The sequence below is a fragment of the Balaenoptera ricei genome, chromosome 7 (assembly GCF_028023285.1).
Source record: "Balaenoptera ricei isolate mBalRic1 chromosome 7, mBalRic1.hap2, whole genome shotgun sequence".
Taxonomy (NCBI): domain Eukaryota; kingdom Metazoa; phylum Chordata; class Mammalia; order Artiodactyla; family Balaenopteridae; genus Balaenoptera; species Balaenoptera ricei.
Genome location: NC_082645.1, coordinates 84,920,543 through 84,935,596, shown reverse-complemented (window position 1 = coordinate 84,935,596; position 15,054 = coordinate 84,920,543). Strand labels below are relative to the sequence as shown.

At 36.2% G+C, this 15,054-nt stretch overlaps 1 pseudogene; it reads right to left on the bottom strand.

The window, feature by feature from the left end:
* Window positions 1-12,778: 12,778 nt before the first annotated feature.
* On the bottom strand, window positions 12,779-14,408 carry LOC132368799 (T-complex protein 1 subunit zeta-like; annotated as a pseudogene).
* Window positions 14,409-15,054: the final 646 nt, after the last annotated feature.

Genomic DNA, 15,054 nt, shown 5'->3' with positions numbered 1-15,054 from the left:
CATCAATCTGTGATAAGCTTCTCATTCTCTTTGACTGAACAGTTTTCTAGTGAGTATGGCATGAAACTATTATTATAGCAGTTGCATTTGTGACTCATTAGAAAAACACATCTCTGAGCTGAAAATGTAGTCCATCTATGACATTAAGCCTAGGATTCAGGTCACAAAATCCATTGCTGTTGCTGTAGCTTAATTCAAGATTCTGTGAGATATATATGTTTTATATGGCTTTAAAAGAAGCCTTCCTAAAAATAACAAATATAAATTTTGAAGAGTTTTCAGAATCTTTGCTAGCTTTTGTGGTTTCAATATTCCAACACATCTTTCTTGAGTTAACTTTGGTGCACTCTTCCTTTTTTGAATGGAGAGAAGCTCATATGCATTAGAAGTACGATATAAATGAAGACTCTGGTCTGCCAACTTATAAATGTCTAAATGAGTTATTTTGCTGTGCATGTTTTACTCATGTTCAGGCAGTATGGTAGAGAAGGAAGAGTACTGCAAAGTCAGGAGGCTAACTTATAGATACTGGCCAAAACAATTCATATCTCAGGACCTATTTTACCAACTATAATTGAAAATTATAAAACTGATGATAATCCATTCCCTTGCAGTTATAAAACTGATGAGACATTCATTCCCTTGCAATTATAAATATTAAGATACTATCTGAAGTGTTTATTATTTTACTTTTTTATTATAAAGATAATAAATACTTTAAAACTTAAGCAATATGGAAAGTATTTAGAAGATATTAAAAGAAAACCTTAAATTCCACCATCTGTAAGAAAGCACAATCAATATTTTGTAAATGTTCTTCCAGATTCCTCCTCTTTAGGATTGAACACGTAACTTGATATACATAGGTGTATACTATCTAATATATGTTGCTCTCATGCCTTTTTACATTTAAAAATATGTCAAAAGAACTTTTCATATCAATGAATATACATATATGCCTCATCTTTTTAAAAGGATACAAATAATTCCATTGTATGGAGGCACTAAAATTACTTAATTTCTCTTGATAGGTTTAGTTTTTCTTCCTTTTTTTTAATATTAGTTTTTTTTTTTTTTTTTTAAGGTTTCACATTTATTTATTTATTTATTTATTTATTTATGGCTGTGTTGGGTCTTCGTTTCTGTGCGAGGGCTTTCTCTAGTTGCGGCAAGCGGGGGCCACTCTTCATCGCGGTGCGCGGGCCTCTCACTATCGCGGCCTCTCTTGTTGCGGAGCACAGGCTCCAGACGCGCAGGCTCAGTAATTGTGGCTCACGGGCCTAGTTGCTCCGCGGCATGTGGGATCTTCCCAGACCAGGGCTCGGACCCGTGTCCCCTGCGTTGGCAGGCAGATTCTCAACCACTGCGCCACCAGGGAAGCCCTAATATTAGTTTTTGATATATCTATTACAAAGATTTCCCCCAAGACTTTCATTTTTCTTTCAACATTGTTTATAGTATAATTTTGGTTATTGTTTTTTATTATTTATAATTTTAAAATTTGTTTAGTTTGAATGCAAAAAAAAAAAAAAAAAAGCCATGTCCATGATAAGTGTGAGTTCCTTGGATCATCTTCCTTGCAATCTATACTCTTTGGGAACATGGAGCATGGGGTTAATATATAGATGGGCAAAGATTTGAGAATTTGAAAATTTGAGTTGGATTCCTGGGCACAGGAAAACAGAATCTCCAAAAATAAACTTAGCTCACTTCACATGTTTGCCTGAACACTGTTCAGTTTGGTTTTTATCGCCTATGGTTCAGTTCTCAACCAAGAAGTTTAGAATGAATAGCATTCAATGGTTTAAAAATAAAATGAATCCAAGTCTGAAGGGATGAGAGGTCAGTAGCTCTCTATATGTTTGCAAATAACCTGGTAAAATTTTTGATTAGTAGAAACAAATTATTTACTCCCTAAAGCAAAATAAAGGATATAGACAAGCTTCTTTAAACTAGGTATTAGGTATGCTTCTCATTATGTATTTTTCTACAATATAGTTTTTCAAACCAGTGCTTTTAATATCATATACATAAATACCTATGTTATATGAGAAACAGTGGAGTGTAGCAGAAATAGAATTGAATTGAGATCTGGCTCATACTTCTAATTTTTGCCAATGACATGCTGTAATTTTGGAGAAAGGCCAGAATTTCTATATTGGTCAATCTGTCCACTTTTTCTTTCCTTCTTTCTTTCTTTTCTTTCTTTTTTTTTTTTTTTTTTTTTTGCACTGGAGACCTTACCATTTCATGCCATCCAGATTGTCCTAAAGTCCTCTGGGGATTTTTAAGAGCCAAATCATCAGTTTTACTTGATCAGGAAGGAAAATACCTTATAAGCAGTTAAGTTTATGTAGATGATCCTGAGGAAGGAGGATTTTCATCGTTACCATTTCAGCTGTAACAGACTTTGTTTCTCCTCCAGCATTCAACACTTCCCTCACTGCTCCTTTTCTCAGCTAGTGAGCTCACCTTGTTCTTAAAATAAAAAGATCAAGGCTATCCTTCATTGATTCTCATCTTCATATCATTCTGTTGTTTTCTACTGCTACAGACATCTCTTCAAATTTTCCCAGTCTCAGAAGAAGAGTCTTAGAAGTGCTAACCTTGCCCTGGTACACTAGATTGAGATTTTTTGCCTCCCACTTGTCCCTTTCTTCTCCATTCCATTTCTCCCTCCTCTAGTTTCAATAATTCACATCTCTCTATCTTGAGGAAAGCCTTTGCTTGACCTTAGTCACTCTTTCTTCTAGTCAACTTGTATCTGCTTTGTTTTTAACACATACATCAACCTATGCTGCTCTCCCGTCATCACTCTGTCCTTACTTCTGAAGCGGTTTTCATTCCACTCACTTACTGAAGCAACTCTTTCAAAAATCACCATCTTTGTTGTCAAACACAATGACAAATGCAGTCTCCTTGACCTGTTTGTAGTTTTTGACACTGTTCACTGTATTTCCTTCTTGAAACACTCTACTTCTTTGTCTTTAGTGAAATGGCACTCCACTACTTCTTTTTCATCTACTTATGTCTGCCCTCTCTTTTATTGGATGATTTTTAATTCATTTCTCTGTTCCTTTTTATATATTCTGTCAGTCATCATATAGTACTGTGAAGGAATCAGAACTCAAAAGCAGATATACCATTAATTGGTGGTATTACCTTAGGGATTTCATTTATTTGTCTGTTATTTTCTTCTATGTAGCATGAAGACAAAATGCCTGACTTGAAAAGAGACAATGAGGATTAAATGAGAATCTATGTAAGGCATCTTAACCTGGCCAGTGTTAATGCTAACCTACACAAGTCATCTGTGTTTGATCACCTCCTTGACATCTCTGATAATTCCAGCCCTAAACATTTTCTTCTTTTCTGGCCACATATGGTTAAGAAAATCATGTGCTGCACAATTTTATATTTAATTATACACCATATTTTGTCAGTAAATGTTAGTTCTATTTTTCTTACTACAACGTAGAGATCCTCCCCCAAAATTCCACTGTATGCCTCTCAACACTAATATATAGATCGGTTTTCAATAAATGATAGCTATTTGTGAATTAATTGACCTGAAACTTTCACTTTACCCTCCTCTGGATTTAGAACAAGTAGTCAAGAAAACTATGAATGTGTAGGAATTTAATATCACCTTCTAAATCATTGCTCTGGTTTCCTTGGACTTCCATAAATGTGATTACATTCTAAAATAAAGATAACATGGGTGCTAATTTGCTAAAAATTACCCTCATTCTCTAGATTCTTGGGGTCAAACAATACCCCATTTCTTCCATTGTTTCAACAAATACTTTTAGAGTACAGTAAAATGCTAGACACTCACATATTAATAGGGGAGACAAACAGGCAGGCAATTCTGTTAGGGTGTGGTACCGAATATCACGTGGGAAAGAATGAGGTATTATAATGTACACAGAAAGAGCATTTAAATCATTCTTTGGATGGAGGGTATTCTGAAAAGGCTTCCAAAGGAAATCATTTCTAAGATGACACCTGGGAATTCATTTTAGACAATAAATATAAGATTAACATCTTTATGTAATTGTTTTTAAAGGGGATGCACATCAATCATTTGCTTTTAAATAAAAAAATTTAAATGTCTTCACTCCCTCCCCCACCCCTTTTTTTTCCCCAAATTACTACCAAATTCTGGACCTGTGAGGCCTTAAATTGGGTTTTTAGTTAAGAGATATTGGAAAGAATAATTTATTTTTAGCAATCAAATGTAAGAATATATGAAAAAAGTAAAAAGTCAATTAAAATATACTTTTTACCTGTTAATCATAGAAAGGTAACAAAAAGCTTCAAACCTACTACTCTATTAGAAGCTAAGAAAATCATTTTTTAAAATGGCATATAACACACAGAAAAATATCAAAATGAAAATTCAGATGATCCAGTATCAAAACTGGATAGTCAAAGATTGTCAAAGACCTAAAGTTATACACATGCTCCCGAGATCTATGTGAGGCAGAGGAAACATTTTGTGACTGGAAAACGTCACACCAAAAGGTGTTTATCCTTCTTGGTTTGGTTGTGTGTGGAAAAGGGTTACGGTTACTTTCTTTTTTTCATGAATGAGTTTATTTAAAGTGAAGATAACATCTATACCTCTGAGGGGTATGGAGAATAAAACAAAGATGAGATACACAGATGCCCTGACGTTTGTGGAGAAAAGTCATTGTATACATATTTCTTATGAATAATACAGTGCCCCCAAAAAGATAAATATTCAAATCAATGAATTTTGTGTTGTGCCCAATTTCCTGTTTAGAGAGAAGGGAAAATGTTTCCCTTCCATTTCCCTACTGCACAATGAAATTAAAGCAAATGGAAAAGAGAATTCAATTTATCAAAATTCCCCATTGGGAAACCAGTGGCTCTCATTTTACACACTACTTGTGTTTAGCTTTAGGGTCTTTCACCTAATTCTTTCCTTTGAATTAATTAAAAGTATGTTTGAATGTGACAGACATTTCCAAATTCCCTGTAATGTGACAGGAAGAGCTTTCTTCCTTTTCATTTTTCTTTTTTTCTCCATAACTATAGAAGCTCCAAGCTCCAAAGATATTACTACAATGCTGCAAGGTTGTTTACCTTCGCTCCTTCACAAAAGATAATCCAACAAATTACATTAATTATAAACCAATATGTTCCGTTCAATTCCCATATGAGCCAAACCTGGGGATGAGCATCTGCTCTTATTTTCTGAGCTCGGTTTTGAGGACAAGATTCACAACAATGCTCAATCCATAATTAACAGAAAAATTAAAGATGCAACATCCCGACATCCTGCTTTTTGAAGCAGTATGCTTAAAAATATACATGCCTACTCCTGGCAAGCTTCCTTTTTCTTCCAAACTCAAAAATAGCCTATTGTTATCCCTGACACGTTTTTGTTTGTTTAAAATACTTACATTTTTATTGGACTTAAAATAAACATGAAAATATTTTCTACAAAAAGAATGAACAACCATGTCCCACTGTGATAATTTTTTTTTTTAACTTGGGGTTTCTTTTTTCCCTAGAGGATAATCTCTCCTTCTCCCTTAAAATGATGTTTATGGTGTATTAAGCATGTTGTTTCATGGTGGGGGAAATATATAGAAATGGGCAAAATTTACTTAGGATACTTGATTTTCTCTTTTTTCCTGCTTGACCCATAAAAGGAAATAATAGTAAGTTATACCAGATCCTCATATACATCTACACATATATTTAGTGCATACATCTTTTATTTTATTCATGGAAATCCCAGTTAAGCAGTTGGTGGTAAACAAATATTTTAAATATCTGCATTATAGATACCTAATTCATATATAGCATCCATATGTGATTGAATATAAATAGGCATACTGTTTAAGTACACCCACACACCACGTACAAAGTGAATGGAGAGCAGGGCAGTGAATGAGCTTCTCTTTTTCCTGTTCACGTGTGTAATACCTGAGTCTGATGTGAAGATGAGCATTCTTTAGATAATTTTTCTGAGATCCTCAGAAGAAAGAAAGTCACAAAGTCAGCATAATTCTATGCATCTCTGAAGTACTTTACTGTCATTTATCTTTATTGCATATTCAGTCATGAAGGGAGAGATATCCTGCTTTCATTGATCTTCCTCTGCTGATCTTCAAATTATTCCGAACACCACCTCTTCAAATTATTCCTAACACCACCTCTTCAAATTATTCCTAACACCACCTATTTGAACCTAGAAATTCTTGTTTTAATGGAGTTGATTTTTATCATTGAATTCATGTTGTTTTGGGGGAGAGACAGATATGATACAAGATCCTTAGTTTTTTTGAGTGATAGGAAGACCAGATAACCTTTGTGGTGGTTCCACAGAGCACTGTGTGTCAGGAAAATACTAGTCTGGAGTCTAGTGGCTGAGACTCCTGGTCTGATCTCTAACATTCTCTATGCAAAGAAAAAGTTTTTCAGCAGGGAGGTCTGGGAGGGCAGCTGGCTCTGGCTTCACATTCACAAAGGGCCTGTAATATATATGTTGATGTTCTCTCCAAAAGAAGTTTTACATATAATCATGAGCAAGATTGAAAGAAGAAAATTGTAGTCAAGACGCTTTCAAATACAAATAAGAGAAAACCCAACTAAGTTCTGTTTCTTAAGGTTTTAGAAAAATATTTTGCTAGATTAATAAAATAGTCACAGGCTGGCAGTTCTGGTGGATCAATAAAGTCATTGAGAACAGATGCAGGCTCTTCCATTTTTTTACTCTTCCATCATTAACACTTGGTTTTGTTCTTAGTATTGCCACCTCATTACTTCAAAATGGCTGCCACAGATCCAGACATCATACCCGTACATAACATGATCCAAAGTGGAAAGGTCTCTTTCCCCAGAATTGGGTCCCATGACTACCTCTGAGTAAATAATAAGGAGAATAATACTATGATTATATGAACTCAGTAATAATTCATTTCCATTATTTTCTCAGACTGGGAATATTTCTGCCAATGGGGAAAATGCTATTGTGTAGGTAAATAAGAATTTTCTTGCCACCAAATATCTGTCATATAACCCTACACATAGATTACTAGGTCATACTGTCTGGAGAATATGTATGTGTGCATCCACACATTCACACACACACATATTCCTTTACTTGTAATTATTTTGCATTGTATATGATAATTAATAATATTCATTTGTTAAACAAAAACATTTAAAAAATATAACATGATATTTGTCTACCTGTTTTGACATTTTTTAATACTTCTTTTAAATATATGGAATGGTATAGGCCTCTCTCAATCTCTGAGAGATAATGGTGGTAGAGTTTACCAGCTGTATGACCATAAACATTTGCTACTAAACTTCTCTGTACCTCAGTTTGTCCATGGATGAAATCAATATAAAATTCCTGGACTGCCTAATTGGATCATACTTTGTGGGAAGGATCCAGTGCATGACTACATGAAATTGCTTTGAGAATAACAATACTTTGTAACCTGTATTTTATGCTCTTAGGATTTGATACTGAGCTGAATTGCAAAGATAGGTAGGTGAATCCCAGGCCCCAGTGCTGGTCATCATGAGGACTTCTGAGTGAAGGAACAGAAGGCCCACTGATTCCACTTACCCATCTCTCCTGCCTAGTCAACCACAATATGCCTCAAAGGCAAAAAGTCTGACTGTTGGCCCAGTTGTCTCCTGGAGTAGTCTGACTCTATCAGGAGATACTTCCCAAACATCATATTATTTAAGTTATTATTGTATGATGTGTGAGAGATTGAGTAGACCCTGTAGAGTCTGAAGTTAAGACTTCGTAAATCACAGTTTCCTGTGGTTTTTGTCTACTCTGGCAACTTTTCAATGAGATTTACTGCCACAGGCCATGATTTTGAATATGGCCACACCCATTTCCACAGATGTTGGGAACACTCAGTTTGGAATTTTTACCATGCCATTGGTAAGTGAGCTTCTTATACCTCCTCTGGTTCAGATATTGCCACACAGAGGATATGGCTGGGTTCAGACCTCTGATGTGGTCGTGGACATACTGCATTTAGGTGAGGGTTCAGTATCTCCTTTCTTTAGTTCACAATGTTTATTGAATACTGTCTCGGGCCTGAGTTTTGTTTGCTGAATTTATAAAAATATATAACCAAACCTTTAAGGAGTTTAAAGTCAAGATAAGGAGGCAAAATCTATAGGTATAATATTATTTTTACAGCATTTATACTACGTTATAATTGTGTCATTGTCTCCCCTAAGCAATAGTAAATTTGTTTGCTTTTTAAAGACTATTTTTTTAGAGCAGTTTTAGGTTTACAGCAAACTAAGAGGAAAGTACAGAGATTCCTACATACCTTCTGCCCCCCACACATGCCCAGCCTCCCCCATTATCAACATCCCCCCCCAGAGTGGCACATGTTACAATTGATGAACCTGCATGTCACATCGTTATCACCCAAAGAACATAGTTTACATTAGAGTTCACTCTTGGTGTTGTACATTCAATGGGTTTAGACAAATATATAATGACATGTATCCATCATTATAGTATAATACAGAGTATTTTCACTGCCTTAAAAACCCTCTGTCTTTTGCCTGTTTATCTCTCCCCTCCTTCCCAACTCCTGACAACCATTGATCTTTTTACTGTTTCCATAATTTTGCTTTTTCCAGAATGCCATATAGTTGGAATTATATAGTATGTAGCCTTCTCAGATTGTCTTCCTTCACTTAGTAAGAATGTATTTGTGTTTCCTCCAAGTCTTTTCATGGCTTGATAGTGCATTTCTTTTAGCACTGAATAATATTCCATTACCTGGATGTACCACAGTTTATTTTTCCATTTACCCACTGAAGGACATCATGATTGCTTTCCAGTTTTGACAATTATGAATAAAGCTGTAAATATCCATGTGCAGGTTTTTGTGTGGACATAACTTTTCAGCTTCTTTGGATAAATACCAAGGAATGCAATTTCTGAATTGTATGGTAAGAGTACATTTAGTTTTCTAAGAAGCTGCCAAACTGTTTTCCAAAGTGATTGTACCATTTTGCATTCCCACCAGCAATAAATGAGAGTTCTTGCTGCTCTACATCATAATCATCATTTGGTGTTGTCAATCTTCCAGATTTGGGCCGTTCTAATAGGTATATACTGGTATCTCATTGTCGTTTTAATTTACATTTCACTGATGGCATGTGATGTGGAACATCTTTTCATATGCTTATTTGCCATCTATATATCTTCTTTGGTAAGGTGACTGGTAAAATTTCTTGCCCATTTTTTAATCTGGCTGTCTGTTTTCTTACTGTTGAGTTTTAAGTGTTCCTTCTACATTTTGGATAACAGTTCTTTATCAGATGTGTCTTTAGAAAATATTTTCTCCTAGTCTGTGGCTTGTCTTCTCATTTCTTGACATCATTTTCTGCAGAGCAGAAGTTTTTAATTTTAATGAAGTTCAGCTTATCAATTACTTCTTTAATGAATTGTATCTGTGGTATTGTATCTAAAAAGTCATCACCGTACCCAAAGTCATCTAGTTTTTTTCCTATGTTATCTTCTAGGAGTTTTATAGTTCTGTGTTTTACATTTAGTCTTATGATCCATTTGGGGTTGATTTTTATAAATGGTGTAAGGTCTGTGTCTAGATTCATTTTGAAAAGATTGTCTTTGATCCATTGTATTGCCTTTGCCTCTTTGTCAAAAATCAGTTGACTATGTTTATGTGGGTCTACTTCTGGGCTCTTGATTCTGTTCCATTGACCTATTTGTCTCTTTTTTCACCAATACCACACTTTCTTGATTACTGTAGCTTCATAGGAAGACTTGACTGGTAGTATCAGTCCTCCAACTTTGTTCTCCTTCAAAATTGTATGGCTATTCTGGTTTTCTCCTCTCCCTATAAACTTTAGAATCAATTTGTCAATATCCACAAACTTACTTGCTGGGATGTTGATTGGGATATCTGTAAGATTCTTAAGGATGGGGATATGTCTTCTCTTCCTCTCTGGATACCTAGTATGTTATTGGTGCCTGATTTATAACAGTTGCTCAATACATACTTACTGAATAAATAAAATTACTAATGATGTGATCAGAGAATTAAGTCAAATATATAAGACACTGAACAAGTTCAGGATTCCTGGAAGCAGGAGGGTGGTGAGGAGGGAAGCTGAAATCAGATATGGATGCATGTGGGTAAAAATGAAAGTGGGGTAGAATTGAGGGAGTAGAAAGAATGATGGGGCAGGATTTTAAGAAGCAACGTGACCTTTGGAAATACCCAGAAGTGAGAAACATTTTTTGAGAAACACCATCAAAACTATATTGGAGGAAAGTATTTTTTTTTTAAAGCTATAACCTTATTTATCATTATTTACTTTCACTGCACCAGGAAAGAGGCACATGAACACTCATAGCATATTTACAGGTTTCTAGTGTAAAAAGGCATTTTCTTTAAGATCTCTAAGGTTGGGGTATGCAAGAATGTGGAGACTCAGAAATTAGAAGGCTTAAGAATTTGCCTTCATTGATAGACAATGTGACAAGTTTTGCTGAGGGCTATGTGGCAGAGAACAAACTATGAGAGATCTTAAAAGCTGAAGGATTTTTTCCCCCTCTAAAATTTCTTCCTAGAAAAATAGATATCTTCTAGATATCTTTTGTGTCTCATGGATTTCCTGGCATTTTTATAAGGAATCTCAGTCATTTCTGCCTTATGTTCAGATACCACAACTTCTGATAAAATTTGCTACTTAGATATGTGTATTTTTCATGGGACTCTAACACATCCTTGTTCTTAAAATCTCCTGGAAACCAGTATAATGCAATAGGCCAAAGGTTCTTGTCATTCCAGGCTAAGAACCAATTCACCTGATTGTAGAGCTATAAGCAGAAAAACTAACTGTAGGTCCAACCAAGTAGTATGGAGGAGGCTACCTCTGTGTTTCCACCTTGTGACAGTTGTGTCCTGAGTAGCAACAGGCCAACGTTAGGAGAAAAGAGCAAGATGGGAGAGTCCTAAAAGACTTCTGACTGGATCTCAGTACATTTGTCCTTACTGCTCATGTCATGGTTAAAAGCCTCCTTTTCCTCCTTTTCCTAACTTTTCTGTTCACTTCTTCTTCCATTCTGTTTTTCTTTCCTTTCAACATCTTCCCTAAGCCCACCTAGACAGTAAAACAGAAGAAAAGTTCCTTTTGTGGCCAAATGTTTTAATATGGTCTGGAAAGTGTTCACTATTAGATTCACTAAGCTGAATATTTCTGTAGACACTGTGTCTTATAACTCATGAAAATCTCTTTAAAATGGCTGTTTGTCTACATGCCACTCATTTTGTTCTAATTAATAAATAATCAAAATTTTCATAAAACAGTGGACCAACTGCAAAAAGATTTGTGTGGGGGAGGGGAGTCTGAAGATAATTCATTATGTGAAAATGTTCATTCAAACAAATGGGTGCATGTTTTCTTTACAAAAATAATTTCATCTTAGAGCATAAAGAAATACAATCTAATTTTTTAAAAACCTAATTTTCACCTATATTTTCAGGATTCTGCTGGGGAGAGATAAGATAAAGAGGCATTCATCCTTGTAATTTTATTTTATTTTATTTTTTCAACTTCATATTTATTGCACACTCACTATAGGCAACTGACAAGTCCTCAAAACACAAAGCGTAGCAACACACAACTTCACTTCCAAGGGCTTCAGATATACCTGCTGTATTTTGTGGAAACATGTAGAAGAGAACAGTAATTTGGGTGAAAAAAAGAGGACACTTGATGGTTTGGGAGGGACATCAGCCTAAGCAAATGTTCCGAGTGTGAAAATACGGTCTTGCCTGAAAACCTCTTATCTCACCTAGTCCTTAGTCACCACGCCTTCAACCATGTTTTTAACCTCGCTTTTCCTATTTTTGCCACCTTAGACTTGCAGCTCTTTCAATTCCCTTGCCTCTAATTCCATCTTTCTACTCACTACAGCTTAACATTTCTGGGAAGCATTTTAGCAAAGCTATTTCAAAAGCATGAAAAGTCCAATTTGTCCAATAGTTTTTTTTTACTCAAAAGCAGCGGTCCCCAACATTTTTGGCATCAGGAACCGGTTTCGTGGAAGACAATTTTTCAAGAGGGGAGATGGTTCAGGCAGTAATGTGAACGATGGGGGGAATGGGGATGGTTCGGCGGTAATGCAAGCGATGGGAAGCAGCAAATGAAGCTTCCCTTGCTTGCTCGCTGCTCACCTGCTGTGCGGCCTCCTTCCTAACAGGCCCGCTGACCAGTACTGGTCTTCAGCCTGGGGGTTGGGAGAACCCCTGCTCAAAAGGATTTATACTAAGGAAGCAGGAATGCTTTCCAAACCTTAAGTTACTTAAGTCTTATTTATAACTAGCATAAAAATCGAAAACTTAAATGCTTAATGACGGGGAACTATTGGAGATAAATTAAAATACATTCATTAGAAGAATTATTAAACCATTAAAATTTGTTTTTCAAGGAACATTTAATAACAAGGTAGATAACATATGCTTATCTAACATGTATTTTTATATCACTGAAGCTAAAGTAAAATGTCCTTTTTATTGGGTAAGCGTGGCCTGCTGTATGTGTACACTGCAGTACAATTTAAAAAATACTGTAATTATAATTTCAGAACTTCAGAATCTGAATAGGTGCCAGTGTTCTCTCTTTTTTTTAATATGGGAAAAAAATCCTTTGAAAATCTTTTGAAGCTTGGACAAAAATTCCATAGCTATATTCTTAGTATCACTCTGTAGAGTCTTCATGATTCAGATGATACAAGGGAAGCTTCAGTGCAACCTTTTAGAGAAGACATTCCAGCTCTCATGATCTCATCAACCAGGAGAATGTTGGTGGCAATCACAGTGCAGGAATGAAGACGCTGTTTCTTTACGCAATAGTTATCCCATACGCCTACTTCTCTTGTTACCATTGGCTCACCTGTGTTCAAGTCCACACCCACGAGTTGACCTGATTCTGAATGTTCTGCTTGAACTTTAACTAGTTTCCTGAAAGTCAAAACCAGAGTTCTGAGCAAGAACCTTGGGAATAATGAGCAATGTATCAGCAAATGCTTGAACTCCAAGTTCGGCCCTGCCCTTTACACTGGGCTTGTATTTAATCAGGGCTTCTGCCATTGCCACTTCCACTGCACCAGCACCTGGAACTACACAGCAATCATCAATAGCATTTTTAACAGCCCTCAAGCCATCTCTTATTGCATCTTTGATTTGAGTAAGTGTGTGCTTTTTTGGTCCTTTGATCAACAATGTGACCGAGCAAGGATTGTTACATTTCTCAATAAAGGTGAACTTCTCTTCTCCCAATGTATATTCATAGACAAGTCCTGCATGTCCCAAACAATCAGGATTTAGGTCATCAAGAGAATTTAGGGCTACCCCACCACAAGCAAGAGTCAGTCTTTTCATATTTCTTCTTTTAGCTCTGCACAGAGCTACTATGCCTTCTTTTGCAAGAGCATCTAAGGAAAAGGTGTCAATTCCCTTTTGATTAATAACAACAAATCCTTTATCTGAATCATCACAGGATTTATTTTTCCGGTCTATTATTTTTTTAACTCTGTCTTCAATGAATTTTCTTTCAGCTTTCACTAGTTTCTCTCTCTCTCTCCTCTGCACTCTTGTAAAAAAAGCCAGAATTCACTTCTGTTTTTTCATATTCTAATGACACGTTGCATGTGAGGATGTATGCATCTTCTACTCTCTTTTTCATATCAGGATGCCATGCCCCATGGTCCAAAACAAGACCTCTGATTAAGCTTCTATCGGTTTCAGATTTAGGTTTCATCTCCATGATCTCAACCATGAAGAGGTCAATAGGTTCGTCTTGTTTTTTAATGGCTAAAATGGAGTCCACTACAGCCTCTGTTAAGACATCAGCAAGTTCAGCATGAACTTGAGTACATAGAGATGTTCTGGCCACGTCTATGGTGTTTCCCTGTCCATTCCTTTGCTTACTTTGACTTGTTCCAAAAACTGAAGTACCTTTTCCTTTGCACCTTCAAATCCTTCTGTAATTATTCTGGGATGAAGACCTTTAGAAATGTAGCGATCCACCTGCTTCAGGAGCTCTCCCATGATTAGGACATTGGAAGTGGTACCATCACCAGTTATGTCATTCTGGGCTGTTGCTAATTTGGCTGTTAAGGAGGTTGTTGCGTGTTGAATTTGCATTTCATGAAGCAGCATATTTCCATCTTTAGTGAGCTTGATGTCTCCAGCACCAGAAACAAGCATCTTCATGGTGCCCTTAGGCCCCAAGTTGGTCCTCAGCACATTCTGCAGCCCCCGGGCCACGCTGGTGTTGACCACCAATACCCCCTAGGCTCAGGCCACCTCGGTCTTGGGGTTCAGGGTCTTCACGGCCACCATAGCTGACCCAGCAGAAGAAAATGAGGGAACCGGAAAGCCCAGAGCCAGTTCAGCATGGCCTGCCATCCTTGTAATTTTACACTGCTCTTTTTTTGTTTGTTTGTTTCAGTCTCCTACTTTCACGAGACAGACTTCCTCTCACACAGAGACCTGACTCTAGGAGGCTTCTGCATGGCAGAAGCCTATACTTCACTTCATGGAATTGAGGGCTTTTTATTAGAGCAAGTGTTCTTTACTTGGGAACCATTCCTTTAGGAGCTTCATTGTTCAGGTCAAGAGAACATGCTTAAAAATGCTTGAGGACTCAAAGAGCTTTTGTTTATCTGGGTTAGAGCAAAACTGGACAAGTGTTATTTTATTAAGGGTAGCTGCCATGTGTGATTTAAACCATTATTGATGAACTTTTAAAATTCTGTTATGTGAAAATAGATGGTTTTATCTTACTAACTTTGGATCGGTCTTTTACCCACACATAATTTTATATCATCATGCATTGGTCATTTGAAAATATTGGCTACTGAGTTATGCAGATCTTCCAAATGTTGACACATTTTATAATACAAGCTATTTTAAAAATACTATTTGTTAGTATCACCTTTGAGCTCAGAAAATTCTTCAGGTATTGGGAAGCTATTAGGCTCACAGT